The 13780-nt window shown below is 32.3% G+C and overlaps 1 pseudogene; it reads left to right on the plus strand.

Moving 5' to 3' along the window:
• Positions 1–9941, plus strand: part of LOC100254981 (ABC transporter C family member 12-like) — a 132640-nt pseudogene extending 122699 nt beyond the window's left edge.
• Positions 9942–13780: the final 3839 nt, after the last annotated feature.

A 13780-nucleotide genomic window follows, 5' to 3' on the forward strand; every position in this document is an offset into this window, starting at 1 on the left:
TCCTATTATTTCTCCTAGCCAAGAACCATCAGACCTCAATATTCCTATAGCTGTTAGAAAAGGAACTTGAACCTACACCAAATATCCTATTGCCAAATATCTTTCTTATAAAAAACTCTCTCATACCGATAGAGCCTTTACTTCAAAAATCTCACACCTGCTTGTCTCAAGAAACATAAAGGAAGCTCTGGATGATCCGAATTGGAAATTAGCAGTAATGGAAGAGATGAATGCTCTTAAAAGAAGTGGCACTTGGGAAATAGTTGATTTACCAAAGGAAAAAAGAACAGTAGGCTGCAAATGGGTATTTACTGTGAAATGTAAGGCTGATGGTAGCATAGAAAGGTACAAGGCATGATTAGTAGCAAAAGGGTTCACCCAAACCTATGGGATTGATTATCAGGAAACCTTTGCTCTGGTAGCTAAAATAAACTCAAGTAAAGTCTTGTTATCTTTGGTTGTAAACTTCAACTGGCCATTACATCAATTAGATGTAAAAAAATGCCTTTTTAAATGGAGATCTTGAGGAGGAATTTTTTATTAGTCTACCACTTGGGTTTGAGGGAAAATTGGGACTAAACAAAGTCCGTAAACTAAAAAAAATCTTTATATGGTCTCAAACAGTCCCTTAGAGCTGGGCTTGAGAGATTTGGGAGTGTTGTGAAACGATATGGCTATTGCCAGAGTCAAACAGATCATACCATGTTTTACAAACACAATAGAGAAGGTAAGGTTGCAATCTTAATTGTCTATGTGGATGATATAGTCTTGATAGGTGATGACAATGAAGAATTGGAGAGACTAAAAAAGAGGCTTGCAACTGAATTCGAGATCAAGGATTTGGGTATATTGAAATACTTCTTGGAATGGAGTTTTCTAGATCCAAAAAAGGTATATTTGTGAATCAACATAAATATGTACTTGATTTACTTAATGAGACGGGTTTGTTAGGGTGTAAACCAGTTGAGACACCCATTGAACCCAACCTTAAGCTACAATCTTCTAAAACTGAAAAAATTCAACAGAAAGAACAGTATCAGAGACTTGTTGGAAGACTGATCTACTTGTCACATACACATCCAGATATAGCATTTGCAGTTAGCATGGTTAGCCAGTTTATGCATTCACTAGGACAAGAACACTTTAACGAATTCTCAGATACTTAAAGGGAACTCCTGGAAGGGGTCTACTGTTCAAAAAATGTGGACACTTGCAAGTTGAAGCCTATACTGATGCTGATTGGGCTAGGAGTGCTACTGATAGACGATCAACTTCTGGTTACTGTACGCTTGTTGGAGGCAACCTTGTCACTTGGTAGAGTAAAAAACAGAATGTGGTTGCAAGAAGCAATGCAAAGGGTGAATTTAAATCAATTGCTCATGGAATTTGTTAAGTGTTGTGGATTAAGAGACTATTAGAAGAATTGAAGGCTTCTAATCCGTTACCTATGAAGGTGTATTGTGACAATAAAGCTACTATTTCAATTGCTCACAATCCAATGCTTCATGATAGAACAAAGCACTTAAAGGTAGACAAACACTTCATTAAAGAAAAACTTGAAAATAGAGTAATCTGCATGCCTTACATCCCTACTATCGAGCAAGTTGCAGATGTGCTTACAAAACGTCTTCCTACAAGATAGTTTGACAAACTAATAGGCAAGTTGGTTATGGAGGATATCTTCAAACCAGCTTGAGGGGGAAGTGTTGAAATAGGAATGAAAGATTTGGTGATAATATCACCAAATAATTAGGAGATTTGTTAGCTGTAAATATTTTTTGTAAATAGAATATTAGTTAATTGGGAAATTAGCTATTAGTTTCCTAATTCTATGTGATTTTATCCTGATTTTAATCGTGTAATCTCCTATATAAGGAGAACCAATTTAAGTGTGTAATTGTAAGGAGAATAATACAAAAAGTATTATTCTATTTTTCCTTATCTTTTTCAAGTTCAGAAAACCAATACGAATAAGAAGCATACCTAAACTCTCATGGTTGAAACGAAATTTTGAACGTGCCAAATAAACTCATTTCACTCATTTCTGTATCCATATTGTTAAACCACCAATTTTCTTAAAAACTTGAGCTTCTAAGATTTGGGTTCACAATTTAAATCATACTCTCCAACACCCTTCCTCACATGTAACCTCTGTTTTGAGCTTACACATGGGTTGTTGAACAACCAATTTTCCTAAAAACTCACACTTGAAAGATTTTGGTTCACAATTTATATCATACTCTCTAGTACCCTCCCTCACATGTAACCTCCTTTTTTAGCTTACACATGGGCTTAATAAATTGGGCAAATAAACATATGATGGTGAGGTTTGAACACATGACCTCCCATCAAATGAGACTCTAATACCATGTTGAACTATCAATTTTCCTAAAAGTTTAAGTTTGTACAATTTGGATTCACAATGTATATCATACTCTCCAACACATACAAATATTTTTAGCCTAAAAATGATCATTTAGGATCTAAGTAACAGAAACACTTGCACAGAAAATCATGGGGTTCTTAAACATAAAACACCTCAAATATTCTAGAAGACATGTTTAGCACACCCTTGATGCATCTAGGATTATTAAATAACTCTTTTCTACATTCTCAGATAGTTGGTTAATGTCAAAGCAACAAGTTACCTAGCATTTTGGAGTTGTGTATGTCCAACCACAACTCAATTTTCTAGGCATGAGGTAGTAGCTCCTAAATGATTGTTTTGTACCAATTTTATATGCATGTGGCGATGTTACTTAGCTCCAAAATGATTTCTTTTTGGATCAATATATCATGTGGGCACACCTAGATGTGTCTATGATCATAAACTAGATTTTTTTTTTTTTTTTTTTTTTAAATGTCAGATGTAGGTTTTAACTCTATCAAATGAACAATTGGAGATGGCTATTATTCTTTGATACAAAAGAGTAAAATTATAAAATAAAAGATATAGACAATCTTAACTCTAGTAGAAAGCTAATTTTAATAATAATATAAAAAAAATCTAACTTCAATAAAACTTTGACTAAATAATAATAACAAAATAAAACATTATCACTTCTTATACATACGTCTAACATAAGTGTGTAATTTAACATTTTTATCTCCATCATTAGTTTTTTATTTTTTTTCTTTCGTCAACACTTTCAAAAACTTGTCTAAATCTAAAAAAAAGGTTCTATGCCTTAGGCTATTCAACTTTATTAGGAAGTGACTATAAAATTGGCATTCTGATTCCAATGTTATTAAGAAGTGACAATTAAATATAGGATTTTGATTCTTCTGTGAGTCCTTCAAGACCTAATGAAGGCCATATGTCAATATTCCATCTTCTTTTTGGGTGCCAAACCAAAAGAAAAAAGAAACGTGATTATATGTGACATTCATATTGTTAGGTAGATTACCACTCTGGAAATAATATCTATTGAATATGGTCTATGTCTTGTTAGCTCATTGAACAGTGTAAGGAGTGTCCAACATCCATAGATGACTAACTTTTTCCTTCCTTAGTTTGAGAAATCATATTAAATAGAATGATTTGATCACCCTAGATGGTCTAGAAACAAGTTAGTCCATGTTCAACACAAAATGAGACTCCACATATATCTGAATGACACAACATGATTTGTCCAGCTAATCCTAAATGGTAACTAGGATCATTTTCAGTATACAAACTATAAAATGAACCAATATAGCATTTGAGTCTCTTTTGTAGTCTCTTTAGAATGCTTTCATTTGTTGGACAGCTAAACATGATCCTATAGTCCATGAACAGATGGGTTTTCTTTGTTCCTTTTTGCAGGTATAAAGATGCATTAGGCGGCCTATGGGTAGTTGTGGTACTCTTTGCATGCTATGTGTTGACAGAAGTTCTTCGAATTGGAAGTAGCACCTGGTTAAGCTTCTGGACGGATCAAAGCACATTAGATGATTATAGACCCGGTTACTATAATCTGATTTTTGCACTTCTATCATTTGGTCAGGTGAATGCAACCAGTTGATACTTGGCACCAATAGTGCAAATTGTCTCATCCTTCCACATAACCTTATCCTAATTCCTGTTGTTTCCTATATAGTTTTGAACTGATTTTCAGTTATTTCCAATAATTTAATTTTTTTTTCATGTAGCATAATGTGTTGTTCTAGATATGTAACAAGAAATCCATTTGAAAGCACAGTAATAAAAATCTGCAACACAGAAATCCTACAAGAAATGCTATGCCCTGTACTGGTAGAAAATGTTGTCAGATCTTTGCAAGAAATGTGTTTGTCTGTGCATCCACATGCATGTGTGAATTTAATATAACTTTTCATTTATTCTGATTTTCTTTTTGTTGAGGGGATCATAAGTTCCTGTAATGATCATATAGCTGGAAGGCTTACTCTGTATTTGCTTGGTTCAGGTAACAGCAACATTGGCAAACTCTTTTTGGTTGATCATTTCAAGTCTTTATGCAGCCAAAAGATTGCATGATGCCATGTTAAACTCTATTTTAAGATCTCCAATGGTATTCTTCCATACCAACCCCATTGGGCGGATAATTAATAGGTTTGCAAAGGATATGGGTGATATAGATCGAAATATTGCCAATTATGTGAATTTGTTTCTGGGAAGATTATGGCAGCTCCTCTCAACTTTTGTACTGATAGGCATTGTGAGCACCGTATCCCTGTGGGCCATAATGCCTCTTCTGATCTTGTTCTATACAGTCTATCTATATTATCAGGTGGGTTTTATTTTTTGTCCTTTCTTTTTTCCTTCTGTCCTAACATGTGGTAAATTATCTCAACTATTTAAGCACTTTTTTATACATGCGGAAATTATAATAAAATGAATATGGTGCCCATAAAAAGGTAATTTCCTTGTGTCATGCGACTTAGGAAACTCCTAGGTAACTGATAACCAAATTGTTTAAGACCCCAAAGATCTTCCTAAAAGGCAAATAGAAAAATGTATCATAACTCTTGATGGGAGGCAGATTCTCTCAAAGTCCTTATGTATTTATCCAACACAAGATTGCATTTAGCACAATATAATCTTCTGTCTTTAGCTACCTAAAGTTATAGAGCATTTCCAAAAATAGAGAATATTTTACTCTGCCAAGCATTGTTTTTCTCTCTTACAGTACTAATAAAAGCTTAGCCTAATAAACATGAATTGTTTGAATTATGATATCCTTTATATTGTGTCACTATATTACTTAAGCATTGATTATAGACTAATTTTTTTTTACCATCTCATGTGTTCTACAGAGCACATCTCGTGAAGCCAAACGTTTGGATGCCATTACCAGATCTCCTGTTTATGCACAATTTGCAGAAGCATTCAATGGTTTATCAACCATTCGTGCATATAAAGCATATGATCAGATGGCAAATATTAATGGGATATCCATGGATAATAATATTAGATTCTCCCTGATTATAAGTAGCACAGATGGCTGGCTTGCAATAAGATCGGCAATATTAGGAGGCCTCATAATTTGGTTGACTGCAAGCTTTGCTGTCATGGAAAATGTAAGAACAGAAAACCAGGCAGCCTTTGCATCAACAATGGGTCTGCTTCTCAGTTATGCTTTAAATATCAAGAATCTGTTGAGTGGCGTTCTCAGAAATGCAAGTGCGGCAGAAAATAGTTTAAATGCAATTGAGCGTGTCTGCACGTATGTTGATTTGCCTTCTGAGGCTCCAGCTCCCATTGAAAACAACCGTCCTCCACCTGGTTGGCCTTCATCAGGATCAATCAAGTTTCAGGACATTGTTCTACGTTACAGGCCTGAACTCCCACCAGTGTTGCATGGATTATCATTCAAAATTTCTCCAAGTGAGAAATTAGGAATAGCTGGAAGGACTGGTGCAGGGAAATCTAGCATGATCAATGCTCTATTTCAGATTGTGGAACTAGAAAGTGGAAGAATCTTGATTGATGAGTATGACATTTCAAAATTTGGACTTACAGATCTCCGTAAAGTTTTAAGTATCATACCACAATCACCAATTCTTTTCTCTGGTATGTATCATCAACAACTTACTATACCTACTGAGAGTACTTCAAGCACCATGCATTTCTCTTTCTGATTATTTGGCAAAACTTCTTTTGAACTATCAATTTTCCTAAAAGTTTAAACTTGTTGGATTTGGGCCCACGATATATATCATGCAATCTATCTTTCTGATTATTTGGCATTACTTCTATTAAACTACCAATTTTCCTAAAAACTTAAACTTGTTGGATTCGGGCCCATATTGTATACCATGCAATTTAACACCCTCCCTCACATGCAAACTACACGTGAAGGAACACAGTCCCATAGGCAAACAATTACAATTAACCTTTTTTAAGCTTACTTAATAAATTAAGCTAAATTGGGATAAAAATATGCAGTGGTGAGGTTTGAACCCATGACCTCCCACTAAACAAGACTTAGATTCCATGTCAAACAACTAATTTTTCGAAAAGTTTTAAGCTTGTAGGATTTGTTCCACAATATATATCATGCTCTCTAACAACTTCCTTTTCTTTTTTTAGTTATTACTTTTTTTAACATAAATTGCTTGTCCAGTGCTTTTAATCTTCAATCTAAAAATGTTGGTCAAATTTGTATCTCCCCTATATTAATATCAAGAAAAAAAAAAGTGAAAAAGAACCTTGGTTGTCTTTATTGTTGACTCCATGAAAATTTTTCATAAAATAATAGAATTATTATTGTAATAGTATAACAACCCACTCCTAATTGTGTAGATATTTTCCCACTCAAAAGCCTACAGAGTCTCTTAATCTTTTATCTGTTCAATCTACTAGCATTTGAATCATTAGAAATTGATATTTTTAGTTGCGAATTCTCTTCAAATTAAGCAATATGGGCTTAACCATTCCATTGTCCAAATTGTGCATATCGATTTTCATTCCCTTTACCAAATGATTGCAACTTTCCATGGAGTTTCTAATAAGTCTCCTTGGTATGCCTTGGTTCTTTGCATAGACACACCACAATCTATCTTTGTTGACTAGTGTTCTAGACACTTCACTCCTCCATAATTGTTGTTTGGCAATATGGATTTTGGCTTCATAGTGACTAAAGCCGAGCCTTTTGTTGTTGGAGTGTCAAGCATAACGCCACAATCCATTTGAATACTAGAAGTTGAGATTTCTGGTTGGGAATTCTCTTTAGATTGAGCAATATAGGCTTGACTGTTCCATTGTCTAGATTGTGCATATCGACTTTCATTCCCTCTACCAAATGATTGTGGCTTTCTATGGAATTTCCAACAAGTCTCCTTGGTATGCCTTGGTTTTTTGTAATAGACACGCCACAATCCATCTTTGTTAACTAGTGATCCAGACACTTCACTTCTTCCATAATTGTTGTTTGGTAGTGTGCAGTTTGGCTTCATAGTGACAAGAGTTGAACCTTCTGTTGTTAGGGTGTTAAGCATAACACTCCTTCCTTCTTTTGCTCTTACAATGGAGAAGACTTCATTTAAGGGAGGTACATCTTACTTTCTAAGGACCTAAACCTTGACTTGATCATATTCCACATTAAGACCTGCTAAGAAATCAAATATCCTTTTACTTTCAACATATTTGAGCATCATGGCAGCATCTTCGCTGCACTTCATCTTAATATTTTGATAATAATCTAATTCCAATCATAAGCTTTTCACGATATTATAGTATTCAATAATAGAAAAAGTATTTTGCTTGGTAGCATAAATCCTGGTCTTTATTTCGTAGATGAGGGCATCATCCCTCGCTTTGGAATATGTTTGCCTAACAATCTCCTAAATATCTATAGCCGTTGTTAAGAACATGCACATCCTGCTGATTTCTGGTTCTATAACCATAACATAATCATTGAGTTCTCTTCATCCCAAGTTGGATTGTCTTCACTTGGGACAGGTCCAATTAGATGATTCAATTTTCCTTTTCCCTTAAAAAAGGTTCACATCAGTTGAGACCACACCAAATAATTGCAGCTATTGAGTTTGAATGGATTTTGCAGATTTTGATATTCTACAAAAGGGTTACTGCTAATCAAGTTGCGAGCAAAGTTTGAAGATTGGATGATTTCTAATCCATCAAACAAATTAGAGCAAATCAGAAACAATTTTTGTAAATCTAAGAGGGGAAAATTCTATGAGGCTATGCAGGCTAAAAAAAATTAAAAGGAAGGAGATGGGCATCAACAAGTTCTGCTGCTAGTAATGAAAGTTGTACAAGTGTAACAAAATTCTCAGCAATTAAGGCTAAGGAAAGAAAAAACTTAGGGTGCAAAAGAGAACCCTAGCTTTGATACCGTGAAATAAATTATGCTCTCCTTGAATTGTATTAGCATACAATATGTGCATCCTATTTATACACAGCTGGGGATTGGATTCCCCTAAAATCCCTCCCATAAATAAGGGATCTTATTCACCTACTAATTATTATCCTATAATCTCTCCCATGAGTCACATTTTACCAAAGAGAGAAAAGGAAATGAATAAATACAAAATTATTTAAATTCTACCAACAAAATTAATAAATTATTTTTATATGGTTTTTCAAATTTATTTCACTTATTTTTCCTCTTATATATAAAGATTAGATAACTTGAAAACGTATAAATTTCTAACTAATTTTAATTGTATTTGATTTTTGTTGGTATTTTTCACGGTGAAACAAAACATGATAAAAATCATTTTCCTCAACATATTTTTCTTTCCGAGAATATACTGTATAATTCTAATTGTCATTTTTATAATGTAGGTACTGTGAGATTTAATCTTGATCCTTTCAATGAGCACAATGATGCTGACCTTTGGAAGGCTCTAAAGAGAGCACATCTCAAGGACTTCATTAGGATGAATTCTTTTGGTCTGGATGCAGAGGTCAGTTCTTTAGATTTTCTTCAGCAAATCTGTTGAGTCAACTATAAAGATAAAAATGACTAATGCTAATAAGAAAGGAATTTTCTTTGGTTGTGTCAAGGTCTTGGAGAGAGGGGAGAATTTCAGTGTTGGGCAGAGACAACTATTAAGTCTTGCTCGAGCTTTGCTGCGGAGATCAAAGATTCTCATCCTTGACGAGGCAACTGCAGCTGTTGATGTAAAAACTGATGCTCTTATTCAAAAAACCATTCGAGAGGAGTTCAAAACATGCACAATGCTTATTATTGCTCACCGACTAAATACCATAATCGACTGTGACCGGATCCTTGTCCTTGATTCTGGTCAGGTAATGTTATTCTTGCCAACTTTCTGGTTTCCTACTTGGTAATGCACCAGTGTAGCATCTGGGTTTGAGAAGATGAAGGCTTACACTTCAATGAAATTCACATGGAATGTTAATATTTGATAACTCACTAGTTAGAACCTGTTTGACATTTCTTTCAGGTTCTAGAGTATGATACCCCAGAGGAATTACTGCTCAATGAAGGAAGCTCTTTTTCTAAGATGGTTAAAAGTACAGGAGCTGCAAATGCTGAGTACTTGCGCAGATTAGTACTTGGAGAGGAAGGAGAGGAGGCCATGCAACTGGACAGGCAGCCAAGATTGCTTGCTTCTTTGCGCTAAGCTAATGCTGCCTAGTTCACCCTTCTTGTTAGCACAACTTGATCACAAAATGACCTTCAATTTTTGGAACCTGTAGAAAACAAAGGATTTGGTTATTATGCAGGGAGTTCTGAAAGAAGCATGGTGGAGTAGTACTTGAAGAAATGCTGAGACAATTCCAGGTTCCTGGAGGTAGAAGATGGTGGTCCACCCCCCACAACATGTCTGAAGGTACAATATATTAAACTTACATTTGTATTACACAATATTGACATTGTTTTCAGGCCAAGATCATTGATGAAATCGAAAAAGTTGTCGAGAGATGAAAGGTTGAACAGTTTCGAATTTCTTATATCATAAATATGAGAAAGAAATATTTATAAAAGAGAAAGAAATTTGTGATACTGGAACAATGGTTCACAAAATGTTTAGAAAATAAAATAGAAATGGAGAACTAAAAATTTGAGCTAAAGTCAAAACTTATTAAAATAAATCAACAAATCCATATAAAGTTTGTGTCAAAATTCAAAAAATAAGATTATTATGTAATGAGTTAGATTTTTTTCTGATTTCATATGAAAGAAAAAGTCTTTCATATATAACACCTTAATGAATGATTGTATGTAACAAAATGGGGGTCAAGAATTAGCAAACCTAATAAGCGCTTTGAGACGAGTGAACATTAAAAGAAAGATCAAGGTGGTGTTTGTTTTTTTACTTAATTCTAAATAGAACCTTAATACTTAATAGTATTAAATATTATATTGTTTGTTTTTGTAGTATTTTATTTATATTAAGTATTCAAAAGTAAAGACAAATCAATATGTTATTTTTTCTATTTAGAAAAAGTTACATATTTTGGCTTTTTCTATTTAGTAAAAAGTTTATAATAAGTCATAAAAAAGTAGAAAAACAAACAACCTAAATTCTGAAAACAAATTGTTTTTAGCAAAAAGTCAAAAAAACAAACACCACCTAAGAACACCCAAGATTAGGGTTTTAGGATTAAAATTGGAGAATCTATATTTGTATCCACTCAATCACTCTATATATCTATTCTATTTATACATTCACCTTAAAACATTAATCTTATTAACACATCTATCTAAAAAAATTTAATGCACCTAAAATATCTTATTATTCTCTTTCACACCTAGTTTTTCTTCCTTCTTCTCTTTATTTTTTTACTCCTTAATAATAAACTCTAAGATTAAATACTTCCTTTGAAGTAAGTTTGTTAATATAAAAAGTGTTAGGACATTATCTTATGTTTTTGTTGTTAGTAATTTTGTTCCTTTTCATTATGGTATAGGATTTTTTAAACATTGACTTACTCTCTATTTAAGATTTCAAGTGACTTATCATCCATTGAAGATTTGAAGTTGTCGTTTAATTAATTGGACCATCATAGATAAGTCTGAAAAGGTTTATATAGAAACAAGTTAGTTTTTTCTTATAAGATAGAGTTGGATCGATGTTTTAAAATTAAGCTAAATGTCTAAATTAATTTGAAAAAAAATATTAAATTGAGAATTTAAAAAGAAAAAATATTTTCAAATAATAAAAATAATTTGGAAAGAAATTTTAAATTAAGGATTTAAAATTGAAAATTTTTAAAAGAGAATCTTTCCAAATCTTTTAAAAAATTTATAAAAGAGATTTGAAAAAAAGAATTTAATTTATGAATTTTAAATAGAAAAAACTTTCAAATCTTTTTTAATTTAAAATATGAAATATTTCAAAATCTTTTTAAATTTCTTAAGTTTCTAAATTGTTTTTAGTAAAATATGATATATTGCATTTTTAGAAATAAAAGATTTATTCCTTTTCAAAAATTCAAGTATTGACCCTCTAGGTCTTAAGACCTATATAAACTTTTTTTAAAACCCATTTTTGGTTGGGATCTTTGAGAGAATCAACTCTAACTTGCCTTATCATTCCGATACTCTCTCAAGAATTCACCAATCAAATTTTAGGTTATTGGAAGGACCTGTATCCCCATAGAGGCTGAGATAAATCCATTAGAGCATTGGAGGCACTGCGTCACAAACATGGAAAATGATATAGGTACTAGAGACTAAGTCTTTAGGATAAAGTTGTCCGGAAAATCTATATATCTTAATCTTATATAATGGATTATATATTAGAGGTCTTAGACCCTTGGTTTTTTTATCTTTACAATTAATGTGGGGGTTTTCCATGTAAAATTATTTAACTCTTGTGTGATTGTGTTTGCATAGGATATTTTTTTTATCATATAGAATTCAATTGATTTAAATTGACTTAAATCCCTCTTGTAGGTTAATTTAGGTTAATAAATTCAACTCATATATTAAAATTTTTAATATCCACCCATTCACCCCTTTAGGTGTTACCTGCTGAGACAAAGGTTTTGCAAAATGTATTTGAGATAAGTTCAAAGTCAATGCCAATTTTTTTTATACATTTTTTTAATCCATGCATTAATATTATGAAACATTTTAGGGTTTATGATTTATATAAATTTTAACAAAAATTTTGTTGTAAAAATAGTTAAAAATAATTTAGAAGCACTTTTGAATGAGAAATTTTGATTAAAAAAAAAACAATTTCATGATGTAACTTACAAGGCCAAAAACAAAAGTATGTACAAAAGTGAAGTTCTAGACACCCTTAAGAATATTTGGAAGTATAGTTACAAATGTCCTTAAAGATGTCTAAAAGTATAGTTTTTAAGGCTCTTAAGATTGTTTGAAAATATAGTTTAGACAATGCTAATTTTAAAGGTATTTTGGTTATTTCATTAGGGGTCATTTTTGTCCTTAAAAAAAATCTTAATTTAGGTGAATGTGTATATATATTTGGTGGATAAAAATATAAATACTCTAAAAATTATATAGGAAAAATTACACAAACATCCTCTAAGATAGTTGACAATTGCATTGTCACTATCTTAGTTTTCTAATTCTACATTGTCACAAATGTAACATAATTACCCCCTTGATTGACAATAGCCATTAACTATCATATGATTAATGATGTAACCGTTTAATGTTTTTTAAAAACCAAAAAGTACCCTTCATTTAATAAGGATTCATTTCAAATTAAAACCCACTCATTAAGATTCATAGTAACTAATCTTCCTCAATTGTGTTTCTCATTTTTTAGTTCAAACCCTAAATCAATTCAAACCTAAACCAATTCAAGATGTCTTGTTTTTTGTTCCAAAGATGAAGGTCAAATCAAGTTGCTATTTTTTTATTCAATGACCAAGATTTTTGGAGGAAAATTTTCAAACTTGTACATATTATCCTAAGATTTTGGAACCAAAGTAGTGAAATTATATGCCAAATTTTTTTATTTTGTAAAATTAAGGTTAAGATATGATTTTTAATCGGTGTCCTAATATATGTGTTTTTTGTTAAAGAAGCTTCATGTTTGTCCTCTACTATATCCTCATCTCTCATTTGATTCACATAGGTTACTTAGGCTTTCTCAAAGGTATCCTTGAGCAAGCTCATGAGCGGTTCATGTAATTTTTGATTAAAAGTTCTAAGGATATAATGGAAGTTTCATGAAAATGAATTAAATCAAATCCATTGTTGAGATTTTCAATTCTTGAACCAAAAATAAAAAGAACTGATAGCTATATAATGATTAAGGTTGTTTCCATAAAGAATATGGATATCCTCATCACATGCTTGAGTCCACTTTGACTTAGTGTCCATCTTTGCAAACCATCTAACACATTTTTCATTCAACTATTTTTACTATTCCACACAGTATTCATACTTACATGGTTGATGTTGACACCTGACTTTATACGCCAAGTCCTTTAGGACTTTGTTCTTGTATTTCTTATTAAAATTGCTTACCACATGTCGGAGACAATTATGATGATGCACATGAGGTGGGTTCTATCCCATAGTGAAATTTCTTATAACAACATTTATTCTCACATAACAATCATAAATCAAGCATATTCCTTCTCTTTGAATGACATGAGATCTTAATGTAGTGAGAAACCAAGACCAAATGTCTCTAGGTTCTTCCTCCACAATTGCAAAGGCAAGAGGAAATATATGCCCATTGGCATTGACAAATATTATGATCAAAAGTTTTTCCTTGTGTTTGCCATATAGGAAAATATCATTTATTTGTATTAATGGTCTAAAACTTTTGAACCCTTCAATACTAGCCACAAAGAACCAAAATACACACATGAAACTTACATTTTCATTGACAAATCCCAATACTAATGTCT

Source organism: Vitis vinifera, chromosome 10 (genome assembly GCF_030704535.1).
Source record: "Vitis vinifera cultivar Pinot Noir 40024 chromosome 10, ASM3070453v1".
Lineage (NCBI taxonomy): Eukaryota > Viridiplantae > Streptophyta > Magnoliopsida > Vitales > Vitaceae > Vitis > Vitis vinifera.